At 49.0% G+C, this 18,115-nt stretch overlaps 2 long non-coding RNA genes across 3 annotated transcripts in view; one reads left to right on the plus strand and one right to left on the minus strand.

The window, feature by feature from the left end:
- Positions 1-18,115, minus strand: part of LOC139232625 (uncharacterized) — a 973,018-nt gene that overhangs the window by 951,551 nt on the left and 3,352 nt on the right. For both annotated transcript variants that reach the window (XR_011588055.1, XR_011588056.1), the window contains exon 2: positions 12,242-12,430. This is a non-coding gene — a long non-coding RNA (uncharacterized lncRNA). The remainder of the gene's footprint in view (positions 1-12,241; positions 12,431-18,115) is intronic.
- LOC139232630 (uncharacterized) overlaps positions 2,777-18,115 on the plus strand; it is a 152,768-nt gene continuing 137,429 nt past the window's right edge. The window contains exon 1 of the long non-coding RNA XR_011588062.1: positions 2,777-2,998. This is a non-coding gene — a long non-coding RNA (uncharacterized lncRNA). The remainder of the gene's footprint in view (positions 2,999-18,115) is intronic.

The raw sequence follows: 18,115 nt of genomic DNA on the forward strand, positions 1-18,115 counted from the left end.
AAGAAAACAACGGCAGCCTGGCCAATCTTTCCACACAGCTAAAATTCTCCAGTCCATCCTCGTAAATCTCTTCTGTACCCTCTCTTTCCTGTGATGTGGTGACCAGAATTGCACGCAGTATTCTAGCTGTGGCCTAACTAGTGTTTTATACAGTTCAAGCATAACCTCCCTGCTCTTGTATTTTATGCCTTGGTTAATAAAGTCTAGTATCCGTATGTGTTCTTAACCACTTTATCTACCTGTCCTGCTACCTTCAGGGATTTGTGGACGTACACTCCAAGATCCCTCTGTTCCTCTACACTTCTCAGTGTCCTACCATCTATTGTGTATTCCCTTTCCTTGTTGTCCCTCACCAGATGCATTACCTCACACTTCTGTGGATTGATTTCCATTTGCCCCTGTTCTGTCACCTGATAGGTCCATTGATACCTTCCTGCAGTCTACAGCTTTCTTCTACATTATTAACCACACGGCCAATTTTCGTATCATCTGCAAACTTCGTAGTCATACCCCCTACATTCAAGTCTAAATCATTGATGTATACCAGAAAAAGCAAGGGATCTAGTACTGAGCCCTGTGGAACCCCACTGGAAACAGCCTTCCAGTCACAAACACCCATTGACCATTAACCTTTGCTTCCTACCTCAGCCAATTTTGGATCCAAGTTGTCACTTTGCCCTGGATCCCGTGGGCTGTTACTTTCATGACCAGTCTGCCATGTGGGATCTTATCAAAAGCTTTGCTAAAATCCACAGACACGAAATCAAACACAACACCGTCATCGACCCTCCATGCGACCTCCTCAAAAAATTCAATCAGGTTAGTCAGACACGACCTTCCATTAACCAATCCGTGCTGACTGTCCCTGATCAATCCGGGTCTTTCTGAATGAAGATTTATCCTGTCCCTCAGAATTTTTTTCTAATAATTGAAAGTCCAAATTGGGGGAACTGAATTTTATTTTGTCATCACATCGAGATTGGGGCCAGAGGGACAATAAATAATATTAATAAATTATTTTAAAAATCGGTGATCAGACCTGCAGTATGTACAATATAGAAGCTGACCAAAATCAGGCCGTTTGGATTGGATTTGGAGACTAAAACTGTAACAAACCCTCAGTGGAGACTCGCCCCCCATTTAGTAAACTCCAGAAGATATTTTATCCGGCGATTTCTAATAATTTCAATTAATTGAATGTTGTAACTGACGGGTTCAATTAATGTTTATTTTCTAAATGTAGCTCTGGACCCTCAGACTGAGCATTAATCCGGCCCGGCTGATTGACAACAGCTCCGGACCAATAGGAGGAGTGTGGGTGGGGCTGGAGGACCGAGCAGGAGGTTGGTCCTCCAACCAATCAAAGTGTGAGGGGGCAGGGCTTGTGGCAGCCAGTGGGCGGGGCTGCACCCAGATCTCCCTCATTGGCTGAAACTCTGCCTCATTGTTGAAGCTGATTTCTCGAAACTCCAGGAGGAAACTCGACCTTTGTGTTGTGGCTTTAAACAGATGGAACCCTGTGGGGTGGAGCAAACATTGCAACGTTTGGTAGTGAAATGGATTCATTCAGGACAGACAGCAGGGATTATTTCAGGAAGTAACACAGTGCAGTGAGAAAGGAAATGCAGGGGATGTTGTGGAGATGGATTGTCAAAAGGTGTTTGATAAGGTGCCGAACAGGAGGCTTGTTGATCAAATTAAGGCTCACAGTGTTAAAGGGAGAGGGGCAGCGTGGAGAGGAAGTTGGGTAAAGGACAGAAAACAGAGAGTAGCGGTTAATGGATGTTCTTCAGACTGGAGGGATGTAAACAGTGGTGTCCCCAGGGTCAGTGTTGGGATCATTGCTCTGCTCAATATAGAGAAATGATCTGGGCTTGGGTATATGGGGCAACGATCAAAATCTCCAGGGAACGCCAAAAATGGGGAGTGTGGGGAACTGTGAAGAGGACTGTAAGTGAGTTCAGTCTGAATGCACAGGTTTGTAAATGAAACAGGTAGATGTCAGATGAAATCTAGTGCAGAGAAATCTGATGCGATACATTTTGGGAGGAAGAAAAAGGGAGAAATGTACATTAAATGGTAAAATTTTACAGGGAGTGGAGGGGTAGAGAGATTTTGGGGTGTAAGATTCTAGCTAATGCTTTGTCTTATTAATTAGCAGGTTCAAGAGTCCAGTGTCAGCAACTTTAATACCTTAATAAGAAATATAAGATGAGCAGTTTCTCAGTCGACTGCCGTACCTTATACTGATCCACCAATCAGAGTAAACATGCAAGTCCCATGTGTCCACAGTAACTGACACCAGGTCAGCCCGCTGGATGGAACCTCGGGCGCCCCGAGCTTGATCTCCGGTGTCTCCAGTCCCGACTGCCCCCTTACATCAGTCTCCCCTCACTTTTATACCCTGCACTGATCCACCTCTGGCACCGGACTCTTCTTTGTCTTCTCTGCTGGGTTTGGGCAGGAAGTGAGGAAAAGACAGCTGGAACTTCTCTAATCTGTGATTTACAAGGTCACTTTCCCTGGTTCCCAGCAGTTACTTTTCTTTAGTAATTTTCTCATTATTCCTAAACTACCTGCCTGCTGTTAATTCTTATAGTTTCACAATTACAGGTATAAACATCTCACATTATAATCTAATCTACTCTATTACTCTCACTGGTTTAAGCTTGGAAGAAGCACTGAGGGTAGCAAGGGCACAGAATGTACTCTGGGTGGGGAACTTCAATGACCATCACCAAGAGTGGCTCGGTAGTACCACTACTGACTGAGCTGGCCGAGTCCTGAAGGACATATCTGCCAGACTGGGCCTGCAGCAGATGGTGAGAGAACCAACACGAGGAAAAAACCTACTTGACCTCGTCCTCACCAATCTACCTGTCTCAGATACCAACAATGACGGACAGGTAAAGACCATCTGGTATATCGAGTCTGTCCCACATGGAGATACATCTGTCTATGACAGCATTGGTAGCAGTGACCACCGCACACAGTCATTGTGGAGACAAAGTTACACCGAAGACACTCTCAAATGTGTTGTGTGACACTGTCACCGTGCTAAACGGGAAAGATTCAGAACAGATCTAGCAGCTCAAAACTGGGCATCCATAAGGTGCTGTGGGCCATCAGCAGCAGCAGAATTGTATCCACCACAATCTGTAACCTCATGGCCCGGCATATCCCTCACTCTAACATTACCATCAAACCTGGCTCAATTAGGAGTGCAGAAGAGCATGCCAAGAGCAGCACCAGGTGTACCGAGAAATGAGGTACCAGCCTGGGGAAGCTGCAACACAGGACTACATGCATACTAAGCAGTGGAAGCAGCATGGTATAAACAGAGCTAAGCAATCCCATAATCAATGTATCAGATCAAAGCTCTGCAGTCCTGCCACATCCAGTCGTGAATGAACACAAGAACATACATAAGAACTAGGAGCAGGAGTAGGTCATTCAGCCCCTCGAGCCTGATCCGCCATTCAATAAGATCATGGCTGATTTTCTACCTCAACTCCACTTTCCTGCATTATCCCCATATCCCTTGATTCCCTTAATATCCTATGCTGGGTTCAGTTCTCCACTCACTGGTTCCCCTCCCTCTCTTCCCCTGAAGGTGCTGACTCTGGCTGGGTTCAGTTCTACACTCACTGGTTCCCCTCCCCTGAAGGTACTGACTCTGGCTGGGTTCAGTTCTCCACTCACTGGTTCCCCTCCCTCTCCTCCCCTGAAGGTGCTGACTCTGGCTGGGTTCAGTTCTACACTCACTGGTTCCTCTCCTCCCCTGAAGGTGCTGACTCTGGCTGGGTTCAGTTCTACACTCACTGGTTCCCCTCCTTCTCCTCCCCTGAAGTGCTGACTCGGCTGGGTTCAGTACTACACTCACCAGTTTCTCGCCACTATGTGACCTATGTGCCCAAACTCCATGTGTGAACCTCGACAGTGAGTGTCGACAGGATATTTCAGTGTCAATGTGGATATCTGAACGGAATATATGGAATTAAGGACAGTAAAGTAAACGGGATATATGAAAATGTGTAAGCCATGGAAGAATAGCTGGGAGAATGTCAGATTGCAAATAGTGCAACATCAGCATAGCTCACAGTCTGTCTCAAGGTTTCAAGTCACTACTCCTGCCAATGACATCTAATAGTCACACCATTAGATTGAAACATTTAGAGGCAATACTTGAGCTTTCAAGAAGAACATCTCATATAGATTGACTAATGAGTGGCTGAGTTAGACTGTCAATCCATTTGTATTTTGTTATCTGATTTCAAAACTGTATAACTGTTAACGCTTTACGATGTAACTTCACCTATCCGTAGGGAGTGTGTACGCTCTATCCAGAGAGTATATCTTCTGTCTGATAGGTCTTACTGGCCGGTAATAAAGACTGCTTTGTTCAAAGCACAAGAGGTATTCGACTCAGTAATTTTACTGAACCAGATTGAGGTAAAAGAATCCAGGAATTTACATCCTCACCTGAGGCCTCACACATGCATTTTCCAGCAGGGTCACTGGACACTCCTCCCAATGGCTCAGTGGGTAAAGGCATGTAGGATCTGTCCCCCACCATCCCCACCCCAACTGTAAAATGGGCTGTAGAATAAAATATAAAACCCACGGACGGTGGGACTGGTTATAAAAAACAAACCTCAGTACAAACACCCAGAGGGTGGGCTATACAGTAAGGGCTTCATTCAAACATTGCAGCGAAATGATGACTCATTGAGAGACTGGAAGGACATCATCAGAGACAATGATACAGGATACCTGCCATCGATCGAATCAACACAGGCAATAGCACCAGACGCCGGCCATGCACACCTTCAATGGTCCCTGGTCCCCGTCAAGAAGGAAGAGGGACATTCACACATTCCTCAACTGTGGAGCCAGTTCCCAAGGAAGGTTTGCATTGTACGACACAGCAGGAGAGCTGATCATGTCCCTGTCTGGGCCAGGGGGTGGAATACACTGATGATCCAGAGGTAATTAACCATCGGAAGAGTCGCCAGGGGAACAGCAGGAAATATGTTTGATGCTGTGATTGTGAAGCCCCATAAAAAGAGGACCACTTCGGAGCGAGGGCAGTGCAGTGAAGGAGGATGCAGGGTGGTCACCTGGTCCCGGCCTACAACTCTTTTAGGGGAGACAAAATAAACATTAAATCAAGTGCCCCCCGATCTGGGGGACACTCCAGACACTTATACCTGCCCTCTTTTTTTGGTTTTTTTTTGTGTTTTTTTCCTTTTGTGATTTTTTTTGGGCATTAAAATCATATAATTTACAAGTGCCCCCTATAAAAGGGGAGGGGGACACTAAAACCGGCAATTAAAACAAATTAAACTGTAAAATAAATAAAATCAAATTAAAGGTCCCGGCCTACAATCGACACCGGAACAACCAGCTGTGTGGGTGATTATAAGTTTCAGTCAGACTGTAGGGGAAATCGTCCGAGTAGTTTTGTAATCTCAGTCTGATCGCGGAAGGGTTTTAAAGTGTGATATTTCATGTTAGGTTTCAGGTAACCTCGTGTCGGGGTTTTGTATTGTGGGTTCTGTGTTATTCCGGTTAAATCTCAGGGAGGTTGTGTACTGGGGAATAACGCAAGTTCAATAAACGTACAAGTTTAAGGTTGAGCCAAAACCCTGTGCCGAGAGTATTTTGTTCCTGAAGTCAAGAACTGTTGGTGAGGGGTTACGGAATCTCTTGCACCCAGTGTGACTGAGTCATAGTTCCGCCATTCAATTAGATTGTGGCTGATCTGTATCTTAACTCCATATACCTGCCTTGGTTCCATCGCCCTTAATACTCTTGCCTAAGAAGAATTTATCAATCACTGTTTTGGAATTTTCAATTGGCCCCCAGCCTCAGTTTTATGGTGAACAGAGTTCTGGATTTCCACAACACTTTTAAGAACATTAGAAATAGGAGCAGGAGTAGGCCATACGGCCCCTCGAGACTGCTGCACCATTCAATAAGATCCAGGATGATCTTGTACTTCAGCTCCACTTTCCCGCACTATCCCCGTATTCCATGATTCCTTTAGTGTACAAACAGCATTCTATCTCAGCCCTGAATATACTCAATGTCTCAGCATCCACAGTCCTCTGGGGTAGAGAATTCTAAAGATTGATGACCCTCTGAGTGCAGAAATTTCTCATCAGCTCAGTCCTAACTGGCCGACCCCGTATCCTGAGACTATAACCCTTAGTTCTAGACTCTCGAGCCAAGAGAAACAGATTCTCGCCATTTGTGTGAGGAAGTGCTTCCTGACATCACTCCGGAACCTCAGTGGTGGGAAATTTATTGGGAAAAATCCTGAGGGATAGGATAAATCTTCATTTGGAAAGATATAGATTAATCAAGGACAGTCAGCATGGATTTGTTAAGGGAAGGTTGTGTCTGACTAACTTGATTGAATTTTGAGAGGAGGTAACAAGGAGGGTCGATGAGGGTAGTGCGTATGATGTAGTGTATATGGATTTTAGCAAAGCTTTTGATAAGGTCCCACATGGCAGACCGGTCACGAAAGTAAAAGCCCATGGGATCCAGGGCAAAGTGGCAAGTTGGATCCAAAATTGGCTCAGAGGCAGGAAGCAAAGGGTAATGGTTGATGGGTGTTTTTGTGACTGGAAGGCTGTATCCAGTGGGGTTCCGCAGGGCTCAGTGCTGGGTCCCTTGTTTTTTTTTGGTATATATCAATGACTTGGACTTGAATGTTGGGGGTATGATTAAGAAGTTTGCAGGTGACACTAAAATAGGCTGTGTGGTTTAGAATTAAGAAGAAAGCTGCAGACTGCAGGAAGATATCAATGTACTGGTCAGGGAGGCAGAACAGTGGCAAATGGAATTTAATCTGGATAAGTGTGAGGTAATGCATTTGGGGAGGTCTAACAAGGCAAGGGAATACACATTAAATGGTATGACACTGAGAATTGTAGAGGAACAGAGGGACCTTCGAGTGCAGGTCCACAGATCCCGGAAGGTGGCAGGCCAGGTAGATAAGGTGGTTTAGAAGGCATACGGAATACTTGCCTTTATTAGTCGAGGCATGGAATACAAGAGCTAAGAGGTTATGCTTGAACTGGTTAGGCCGCAGCTTGAATACTGTGTGCAGTTCTGGTCACCACATTACAGGAAAGATGTGATTGTACTGGAAAGGGTACAGAGGAGATTTACAAGAATGTTGCCTGGACTGGAGAATTTTGGCTATGAGGAAAGATTGGAGATGCTGGGTCTGTTTTCTTTGGAACAGAGGAGGCTGAGGGGAGACCTGCTTGAAGTGTATAAAATTATGAGGGGCCTGGATAGAGTGAATAGGAAGGGCCTGTTTGCTTTGGCAGAGGCGTCAACGACCAAAGGGCCAACAACCAGGGGGCATACATTTAAAGTAATTGGTTTAGAGGAGATACAAAGGGACATTTCTTTACCCACAGGATGGCGGTGGTCTGGAACTCACTGCCTGAAGGATGGTAGAGGCAGAAACACACACCACATTAAAAAAATACTTGGATGTGCACTTAAAGTGTCGTCACCTACTGGGCTACGGACCAAGAGCTGGAGAGTGGGATTAGGCTGGATAGCTCTTTGTCGGCCGGCACGGACACAGTGGGCTGAAATGGCCTCCTTCCATGCTATAAATTTTGATGATTTTATGATTAATAACCAAGATGAATTGACCAAGTGTAATGTATCCAACTTTGCTGATGATACAAAACTAGGTGGGACAGTAAGCTGTGAGAACACAAGAGTCTGCAAGATATATCGATAAACAATGTGAGTGGGCAGTAAGGTGGCAGATGGAGTATAATGTAGGGAAATGTGAGGTTATTCACTTTGGTAGGAACAATAGAAAAACAGAATATCTTTTAAATGGTGAGAAACTTTTTAATGTTGGTGTTGAGAGATTTGGCTGCCCTCGTGCAAGAAACACAGGAAGTGAGCGTGCAGGTACGCAAGCAATAAGGAAGGCAAATGGTATGTTGTCCTTTATTGCAAGGGGTTGGAGTATAAGAGTAAGGAAGTCTTGCTACAATTGTACAGGGCCTTGGTGAGACCACACCTGGAGTACTGGGCACAGTTTTGGTCTCCTTATCTAAGGAAGGAAACACTTGCCTCGGAGACGGTGAACAAAGGTTCACAAGATTGATTCCTGGGATGAGTGGGCTGTCTTATGATGAGAGATGGTGTAGAATGGGCCTGTACTCTCTGGAGTTTAGAATAATGAGAGGTGATCTCATTGAAACATACAAGGTTCTAAAGGGGACTGACAGGTTAGATGCTGAGAGGTTGATTCCCCTGGCGAGAATGTCTAGAACTAGGGGGCACTGTCTCAGGATAAGGGGTTGGCTCACTCAGAGGGTTGTGAACCTTTGGAATTCTCTTCCCCAGAGGGCTGTGGATGCTCAGTCTATTCAAGGCTGAGATAGATAGATTTTTGGTCTCTCTGTGAATCAAGGGATATGGAGATCAGGCGGGAAAATGGAGTTGAGGTCGATGATCAGCCATGATCTTATTGAATGGTGGAGCAGGCTCGAGGGACCTTATGGCCGACTCCTGCTCCTATTTCTTATGTTGACATCCAGAGGGCTCTAGATTTATTAGTCCCACCCTTTTTCTTTAAGGTAACATACTTCCTCTGAACCCTCATTATCTCCTCCTTGAAAACCTCCCACTGCTCTGAGACTGATTTAGCTTCAACATAAGAACATAAGAATTAGGAGCAGGAGTATGCCATTCGGCCCCTCGAGCCTGCTCCGCCATTCAATGAGATCACGGCTGATCTTCTACCTCAACTCCACTTTCCTGCACTATTCCCATATCCCTTGGTTCCCTTTATATCCAAAAATCTATCGATCTCTGTTTTGAATATTCTCAAAGACAGAGCTTCCACAGCCCTCTGGGGTAGAGAATTCCAAAGATTTACCACCCTCTGAGTGAAGATGTTTCCCCTCATCTCAGTCCTAAATGGCCAAATCCTTATTCTGAGACTGGGACCCCTGGTTCTAGACTCTCCAGCCAGAGGAAACATCCTCCCTGCATCTACACTGTCAAGCCCTGTAAGAATTTTTCAATGTTTCAATGAGATCACCTCTCATTCTTCGAAACGCTAAAGAATATAGGACTAGTCTACTCAATCTCTCCTCATTGGACAATCCTCCATCAGTCTGGTGAACCTTCCTTGGCATCCTCAATGGCAAGTATATCCTTCCTTCGGTAAGCAGCCAAAACTGTGCACAATACTCAGCTGCAGTCTCACCAGGGCCCTATATAATTGCAGTAAGACATCTTTACTCTTATACTCAAATCCTCTTGTAATAAAGACCAACATACCATTTGCTTTCTTAATTACTTGCTGTGCCTGAATATTAATTTTGTGATTCGTGTACAAGGACACCAAGGTCCCCCTGAACACCAACATTTCCCAATCTCTCACCATTTCAAGTAGCTGTTTCCAGTCCACTTTGGCTAAATCACATCTCAGTTTAGTAAAATTGGCTTTTCACTAATTGAGAACTTTTATTCCTGGTCTATCTTTGTCCTTTTCCACAATTATCCTAAACCTAACTGAATTAAAGCACCAAAAAAGCTGTCCCACTGATAGCCCTTCCATCTGCCCAGCTTCAGTCACTAATACTAAGTCCAGAACTTCCCCCTCTCTTGTTGGGCTTGCTAGGGACTGGCTAAAAAGTTCTCCTGGTCGCTGACCCCTCTGTGAAGGGAAATGGGTCCTTCCTATCCACTCTATCTAGGCCCCTCATAATTTTATACACCTCATTAAGGTCTCCCCTCAGCCTCCTCTGTTCCAAAGAAAACAAACTATTAAGAGGGTTGGTGGGCTGGAGGAGGTTACAGAGATAGGGAGGGATGAGGCTTGAGGGATTTGAACAAATGGATGAGAATTTTAAAGACTGATGCTACCAGCCGTCTCGCCCAGCAGAGAACGTGACTCACTACCAACAGGGGGATGTTACTTTAACTACTACGAATGCATAATGGGTCAATTGTACATCCCTGTCTGGAGTAAAAATAAAACGGGGAAGGTGGCTCAACCGTGGCTAACAAGGGAAATTAACGATAGTGTTAAATCCAAGGGAGAGGCACATAAATTGGCCAGAAAAAGGAACAAACCTGAGGACTGGGAGAAATTTAGAATTCAGCAGAGGAAGACAAAGGGTTTCATTAAGTGGGGGAAAATAGAGTACGAGAAGAAGCTTGTCGGGAACATAAAAACTGACTGCAAAAGCTTCAATAGATATGTAAAGAGAAAAAGATTAGTGAAGACAAATGTAGTTCCCTTGCAGTCGGATTCAGGTGAATTTATAATGGGGAACAAAGAAATGGCAGACCAATTTAACAAATACTTTGGTTCTGTCTTCATGAAGGAAGACACAAATAACCTTCCGAAAATACTCGGGGACCGAGGGTCTAGTGAGAACGAGGAACTGAAGGATATCCTTATTATGTTAGGGAAATTGATGGGATTGAAGGCCGATAAATCCCCGGGGCCTGATAGTCTGCATCCCAGAGTACTTAAGGAAGTGGCCCTCGAAATAGTGGACGCATTGGTGATCATTTTCCAACAGTCTATCGACTCTGGATCAGTTCCTATGGACTGGAGGGTCGCTAATCTAACACCACTTTTTAAAAAAGGAGGGCGAGAGAAAGCGGGTAATTATAGACCGGTTAGCCTGACATCAGTGGTGGGGAAAATGTTGGAATCAATTATTAAGGATGAAATAGCAGCGCATTTGGAAAGCATGACAGGGTCGGTCCAAGTCAGCATGGATTTATGAAGAGGAAATCATGCTTGACAAATCTTCTGGAATTTTTTGAGGATGTAACTAGTAGAGTGGACAAGGGAGAACCAGTGGATGTGGTATATTTGGACTTACAAAAGGCTTTTGACAAGGTCCCACACAAGAGATTGGTGTGCAAAATCAAAGCACATGGTATTGGGGGTAATATACTGACGTGGATAGAGAATTAGTTGTCAGACAGGAAGCAGAGAGTCGGGATAAACGGGTCTTTTTCAGAATGGCAGGCAGTGACTAGTGGAGTTCCACAGGGCTCAGTGCTGGGACCCCAGCTCTTTACAATATATATCAATGATTTGGATGAAGGAATTGAGTATAATATCTCCAAGTTTGCAGATGTCACTAAACTGGGTGGCGGTGTGAGCTGTGAGGGGGACGCTAAGAGGCTGCAGGGTGAATTAGACAGGTTAGGTGAGTGGGCAAATGCATGGCAGATGCAGTATAATGTGGATAAATGTGAGGTTATCCACTTTGGGAGCAAAAACGCGAAGACAGAATATTATCTGAATGAGTGGCAGATTAGGAGGTGCAACAAGACCTGGGTGTCATGGTTCATAAGTCATTGAAAGTTGGCAGTAAAGAAGGCAAATGGTATGTTGGCCTTCATAGGGGATTTGAGTATAGGAGCAGGGAGGTCTTATTGCAGTTGGTGAGGCCTCACCTAGAATATTGTATTCAATTTTGGTCTCCTAATCTGAGGAAGGACGTTCTTGCTATTGAGGGAGTGCAGCGAAGGTTCACCAGACTGATTCCCGGGATGGCAGGACTGACATATGAGGAGAGACTGGATCAACTGGGCCTTTATACATTGGAGTTTAGAAGGATGAGAGGGGATCTTATAGAAACAAAAAAGATTCTGATGGGACGTGACAAGTTAGATGCGGGTAGAATGTTCCCGATGTTGGGGAAGTCCAGAACCAGAGGACACAGTCTTAGGATAAGGGGTAGGCCATTTAGGACTGAGATGATGAGAAACTTCTTCACTCAGAGAGTTGTTAACCTGTGGAATTCCCTGCCGCAGAGAGTTGTTGATGCCAGTTCATTGGATATATTCAAAAGGGAGTTAGGTTTGGGCCCTTACGGCTGAAGGGATCAAGGGGTATGGAGAGAAAGCAGGAAAGGGGTACTGAGGGAATGATCAGCCATGATCTTATCGAAGGGTCGAATGCCCTACTCCTGCACCGATTTTCTATGTTTCTATGAGAGGAAAATCAATCTCTGTCCCTTTAACTAACAGCGACATGGAAAGAGGGAAATGAATGACCTTTAAACACCTGGCCCACTTGGCACTGAAGTGTCTGAAACTCATAATAGGAACTCCATAGAAATAAAATACTGACAAATGTTAAACTGTTTTGTTGACAAAAGAAATCTCGATTTAACTTAAAAAAAAATTGTTCAATGGGTTCACACTGACTCACCTGACAGGCCGACTCAGGATCCACCCCTCAAGCACCGCGATTGGTTGCAGAACACGCTGCTCCCTTGGCCCTCCGGCCTCTGAGCTCTCTTCCTATTGGTTCCCAGGGTAATCAATCACCACTCGCCAACATTACGCTGCCAGATGAAGTTGAGAGGTTCGAAGGAAGAAATAAATTGAGGCCGTGAATCTAAGTTAAGAAATAAAATTAGAGAAGCATGATTAAATGAACGAGGAGGGGCAATATAAACTAAAGGGTACAATCCAAAAGGGAGTGCATGAACAGTGAGACCTGCGGGAACATGTGCACAAATCGCTGAAGGTGGCAGGACAGGTTGGGAAAACAGTTAAAAAACTTACAGGATCCTGGGCATCATCGAGTACAAAAGCAAGGAGGTTATGATGAACCTTTGTAAAACACTGGTTCGACCTGAACTGGAGCATTGTGTTCAATTCTGGGCACTGCACATTAGAATGTGATGCCTTAGAGAGGGTGCAGAAAAGATTTACAAGGATGATTCACGAGATGAGGGACTTCAGTTACGTGGGTAGACTGGAGAAGCTGGAGTTGTTCTCCTTGGAGCAGAGAAGGTTGAGAGGAGAATTGATAGAGTTCAAAATCATGAGGGGTCCGGACAGAGTAGATAGAGAGATACTGTTCCCATTGGCGGAAGGGTCGAGAACCAGAGGAGACGGATTTAAGGTGATTGGCAAAAGAACCAAAGGCGACGTGAGAAAAATCTATTTTACACAGCGAGTGGTTAGGATCTGGAATGCACGGCCTGAAAGGGAGGGGGAGGCAGACTCAATCACAGCTTTCAAAAGCGAGGTGGATAAGTATCTGAAAGAAAACATTTGCAGGGCTGGGGGAAAGGGCGGGGCAGTGGGACTCGCTGGGAGCCGGCAAGGGCTCGACGGGCCGAATGGCCTTCGGTGCTGTAACCATTCTCTGATTGTGTGAGCAGAACCACTCTGTTCCCTGACTCAATCGAAAGCCTTCCTGATTGTGAGCACCTGTTAAACCTGCCCTGCACCTTCACTGCTCCAAGGAAGGAGCTCAGGCCTTTTGCCTGGAGCACGACCCATCTCCTCTATCTGGGAGTCTACCTTAGCCCCGACGAGGGAGCCTGGCCGGCGAACTGGCAGGAGCTGGAGGCCAAGGTCGCCGCTCGCCTAGGGCGCTGGACAGGACTGCTCCGAGTGCTGTCCTACAGGGGTCGAGCGCTAGTCATAAACCAGCTGGTGGCCGCAATGCTGTGGTACCGGCTGGTCACTTTGACCCCTCCCCCTGCGTTTGTCGCCAAGATACAGAAGAAGCTGGTGGACTTCTTCTGGAACAACAGGAAGCACTGGGTCTCTGCCGCGGTCTTGAGTCTCCCGCTTGAGGAGGGCGGTCAGTCGCTGGTGTGCGTCAGCGCCCAGCTCGCGACTTTCCGTCTTCAGACCCTGCAGAGATACCTTTACGTCGAGCCCCCTCCTAGGTGGTGCGCTCTGGCGAGGTATTTCTTCCGCCAGCAGCGCGACCTCAATTATGACACGCAGCTCCTGTTTGTGAACTTGGGGGGTGCCAGGACCGCCCTCCGGGAGCTGCCTGTCTTTTACAGGGAACTCATCAGGGTCTGGAACAAAGTCTCCACCAAGCGCAGCTCTCCGCCGGCTGGAGTGGCGGCCGTCCTGCAGGAACCGCTGCTCGGGAATCCGTACCTCCACGGCCGAGGCTTTATGTGGCGGTCGGAAGAGAGGGCTGTGGCTGGTGAGGTGACCAGGGTCAGGGACCTGCTCGATGGCGGAGGAGCGGGCTGGATGGCGCCAGACACGCTGGCGCGGCGCCTAAATTCTGCCAACGTCCGCCACGCGGCCGATGCCATCGAGTCGCTAAAAACAGCTCTGGGCCCTGACTCCGTTAGGTGTATCGAGGAGGCTCAAGCACGTGGGGAGATCCCGTCCGAACTGACCCCCGTCCGGACGGAATTCCTCATCGGCGCCAAACCCCGGAACCTCCCTCGGGGACCGGCGCCTCACAACTTGAGCCGCCTCGGGGAAATCCCCTCCGTGCCTTTCAGTTCCGCGCGGAGGGGTTTCCTGTACGGGCTGCTCCTGCACACCCTCAACTTTGCCATCCTCGCCGGCCGTCCGGACACGCCATGGCGTACCATCTTGCCGTCCGGAGGAGGCGGGGGTCCCCGATGGAGGGCACTCTACGCAGGGGTCCTCCCACTATTCATCGGGGACTTGGCCTGGAGGGTGGTGCACGGAGCAGTGCCGTGCAATAAATTTTTAAGCCGGTTCACGGACTCCCAGGCCGCCTGCAATTTCTGCGGTCTGGAGGAGTCCGTGTTCCATGTTTTTATGGAGTGCACAAGGTTGCAGCCCCTGTTCCACTATTTGAAGGGGCTGCTCCTGAAATTCTGGCTGCACTTCAGTCCCACTCTCCTGATCTTTGGGCACCCTGTGCGGAGGGGAGCGGGTAGGTCCGAAGGCCTCCTCGTAGGACTGCTCCTGGGCACGGCCAAGGGTGCCATCAGCCGGTCCAGGCAGCGGGCGGTCGAGGGGGTCGTTCAACCTGACTGCCTGCCTCTCTTCCGCTCTTACATCCGGTCCAGGGTGTCCTTGGAGATGGAGCACGCGGTGTCCACCGGTACGCTCGCGGCCTTCCGCGAGAGGTGGGCACCGGAGGGACTGGAGTGCATCATCACGCCCGGCAACCAAATTTTAATTTGATTTTACGTTTTAAAGTTTAATTTGTTTTCATTGCCGGTGCTTTTAGTGTCCCCCTCCCCTTTTATAGGGGGCACTGGGAAAATTTGATTTTAGCGCCCCAAAAAAATAAAATAAAATAATTTAAAAAAAAAGGGGCCTTGAAAATGTCTGCTGTGTCACCCAGGTCGGGTGGCATGGTCTTAATGTTTTATGTTTTGCAGGTAAACTCAAAAGAGTTTCACTGCTCCAAGGAAGGAGCTCAGGCCTTTTGCCTGGAGCACGACCCATCTCCTCTATCTGGGAGTCTACCTTAGCCCCGACGAGGGAGCCTGGCCGGCGAACTGGCAGGAGCTGGAGGCCAAGGTCGCCGCTCGCCTAGGGCGCTGGACAGGACTGCTCCGAGTGCTGTCTTACAGGGGTCGAGCGCTAGTCATAAACCAGCTGGTGGCCGCAATGCTGTGGTACCGGCTGGTCACTTTGACCCCTCCCCCTGCGTTTGTCGCCAAGATACAGAAGAAGCTGGTGGACTTCTTCTGGAACAACAGGAAGCACTGGGTCTCTGCCGCGGTCTTGAGTCTCCCGCTTGAGGAGGGCGGTCAGTCGTTGGTGTGCGTCAGCGCCCAGCTCGCGACTTTCCGTCTTCAGACCCTGCAGAGATACCTTTACGTCGAGCCCCCTCCTAGGTGGTGTGCTCTGGCGAGGTATTTCTTCCGCCAGCAGCTCGACCTCAATTATGACACGCAGCTCCTGTTTGTGAACTTGGGGGGTGCCAGGACCGCCCTCCGGGAGCTGCCTGTCTTTTACAGGGAACTCATCAGGGTCTGGAACAAAGTCTCCACCAAGCGCAGCTCTCCGCCGGCTGGAGTGGCGGCCGTCCTGCAGGAACCGCTGCTCGGGAATCCGTACCTCCACGGCCGAGGCTTTATGTGGCGGTCGGAAGAGAGGGCTGTGGCTGGTGAGGTGACCAGGGTCAGGGACCTGCTCGATGGCGGAGGAGCGGGCTGGATGGCGCCAGACACGCTGGCGCGGCGTCTAAATTCTGCCAACGTCCGCCACGCGGCCGATGCCATCGAGTCGCTAAAAACAGCTCTGGGCCCTGACTCCGTTAGGTGCATCGAGGAGGCTCAAGCACGGGGGGAGATCCCGTCCGAACTGACCCCCGTCCGGACGGAGTTCCTCATCGGCGCCAAACCCCGGAACCTCCCTCGGGGGCCGGCGCCTCACAACTTGAGCCGCCTCGGGGAAATCCCCTCCGTGCCTTTCAGTTCCGCGCGGAGGGGTTTCCTGTACGGGCTGCTCCTGCACACCCTCAACTTTGCCATCCTCGCCGGCCGTCCGGACACGCCATGGCGTACCATCTTGCCATCCGGAGGAGGCGGGGGTCCCCGATGGAGGGCACTCTACGCAGGGGTCCTCCCACTATTCATCGGGGACTTGGCCTGGAGGGTGGTGCACGGAGTAGTGCCGTGCAATAAATTTTTAAGCCGGTTCACGGACTCCCAGGCCGCCTGCAATTTCTGCGGTCTGGAGGAGTCCGTGTTCCATGTTTTTATTGAATGCACAAGGTTGCAGCCCCTGTTCCACTATTTGAAGGGGCTGCTCCTGAAATTCTGGCTGCACTTCAGTCCCACTCTCCTGATCTTTGGGCACCCTGTGCGGAGGGGAGCGGGTAGGTCCGAAGGCCTCCTCGTAGGACTGCTCCTGGGCACGGCCAAGGGTGCCATCAGCCGGTCCAGGCAGCGGGCGGTCGAGGGGGTCGTTCAACCTGACTGCCTGCCTCTCTTCCGCTCTTACATCCGGTCCAGGGTGTCCTTGGAGATGGAGCACGCGGTGTCCACCGGTACGCTCGCGGCCTTCCGCGAGAGGTGGGCACCGGAGGGACTGGAGTGCATCATCACGCCCGGCAACCAAATTTTAATTTGATTTTACGTTTTAAAGTTTAATTTGTTTTAATTGCCGGTGCTTTTAGTGTCCCCCTCCCCTTTTAGAGGGGGCACTTGGAAAAATGTGATTTTAGCGCCCCAAAAAAAAAACAAAAAAAAAAAGAAAAAAAAAGGGCCTTGTAAATGTCTGCTGTGTCATCCAGGGCGGGTGGCACGGTTTAATGTTTTTTTTGTTTCACAGATAAACTCAGAAAGAGTTTCACTGCTCCAAGGAGAACCACCCCAGATGCTGCAGCCATCATCTTATTAATGGTGGCAGGCTCGAGGGGCCAAATGGCCGACTCATCTCCTATTTCTTATGTTGTCATGTATTCATGTCACTGGTCCCCATCCTGCACCTGATGGCCTCTCTGCAGTAAGATGGCCGCCACGCATGCTCCCTGCCCTGCAATGGGACAATGGAAAGGATTGTGATGTCAGGAAGCCCCGCCCTGTCGCTCCCTGCTCCCCGCGGCGGATGGACCCGTGCTGCCCAAAGATGGCGGCCGAACTCCCCGCAACCCCCGACAGTAACCAAGGCCCGTCCCCGCCCGAAGATGCCCCGCAGCCGCCACCGACTCGCCGACGAAATCTCGCTGCCCGCGCGTGTACGTGAGTATGTGAGTCCGCAGGGAGGCTGGGCGCGCTGCCCGGGCCGCTCCTCCATCCTCCACGGTGGCAGCGAGACATCGTCCGTCCGCGGGCAATCTCCCACAATAGGCTGGTCCCGTGCCTGCACACAACTCCCCCCCGCCTCACCCGGGCCACCGAGCTCAAAGGCCACGAGCGGAGCCCACCAACAAACCTCCAACCACTCGCCCGCACGCAACACTCAGCCCGCAGCCAATGGCAAGGTGGCGCGGGGCACCAGCCCACCCAGCGCGCGCTGCTCCGTGCCAATCAGCGGCGGGAGGCGGGGCTGCAGCACCAAATCAATCAATCAGCGAACAATCCAGGGCGCGCGGTGCTGAAGGGGAAGTGTCTCTGGCGACACAAACAGAAGATGTTGGAAGTGTCAGCAGCTCAGGCAGCATCTGTGGGCAGCAACAGAGTTAACGGTCCGGGATGACGACCCTTTGTCACAACTGGAGAGTGTTGGGAAAGGACAGATCCTGAAGGATCATCATCATCATCATCATAGGCAGTCCCTCGGAATCGAGAAAGACTTGCTTCCACTCTAAAAATGAGTCCTTAGGTGGCTGAACAGTTCAATACAGGAACCACAGTCCCCGTCACAGGTGGGACAGATAGTC

The sequence above is a fragment of the Pristiophorus japonicus genome, chromosome 20, assembly GCF_044704955.1.
Source record: "Pristiophorus japonicus isolate sPriJap1 chromosome 20, sPriJap1.hap1, whole genome shotgun sequence".
Lineage (NCBI taxonomy): Eukaryota > Metazoa > Chordata > Chondrichthyes > Pristiophoridae > Pristiophorus > Pristiophorus japonicus.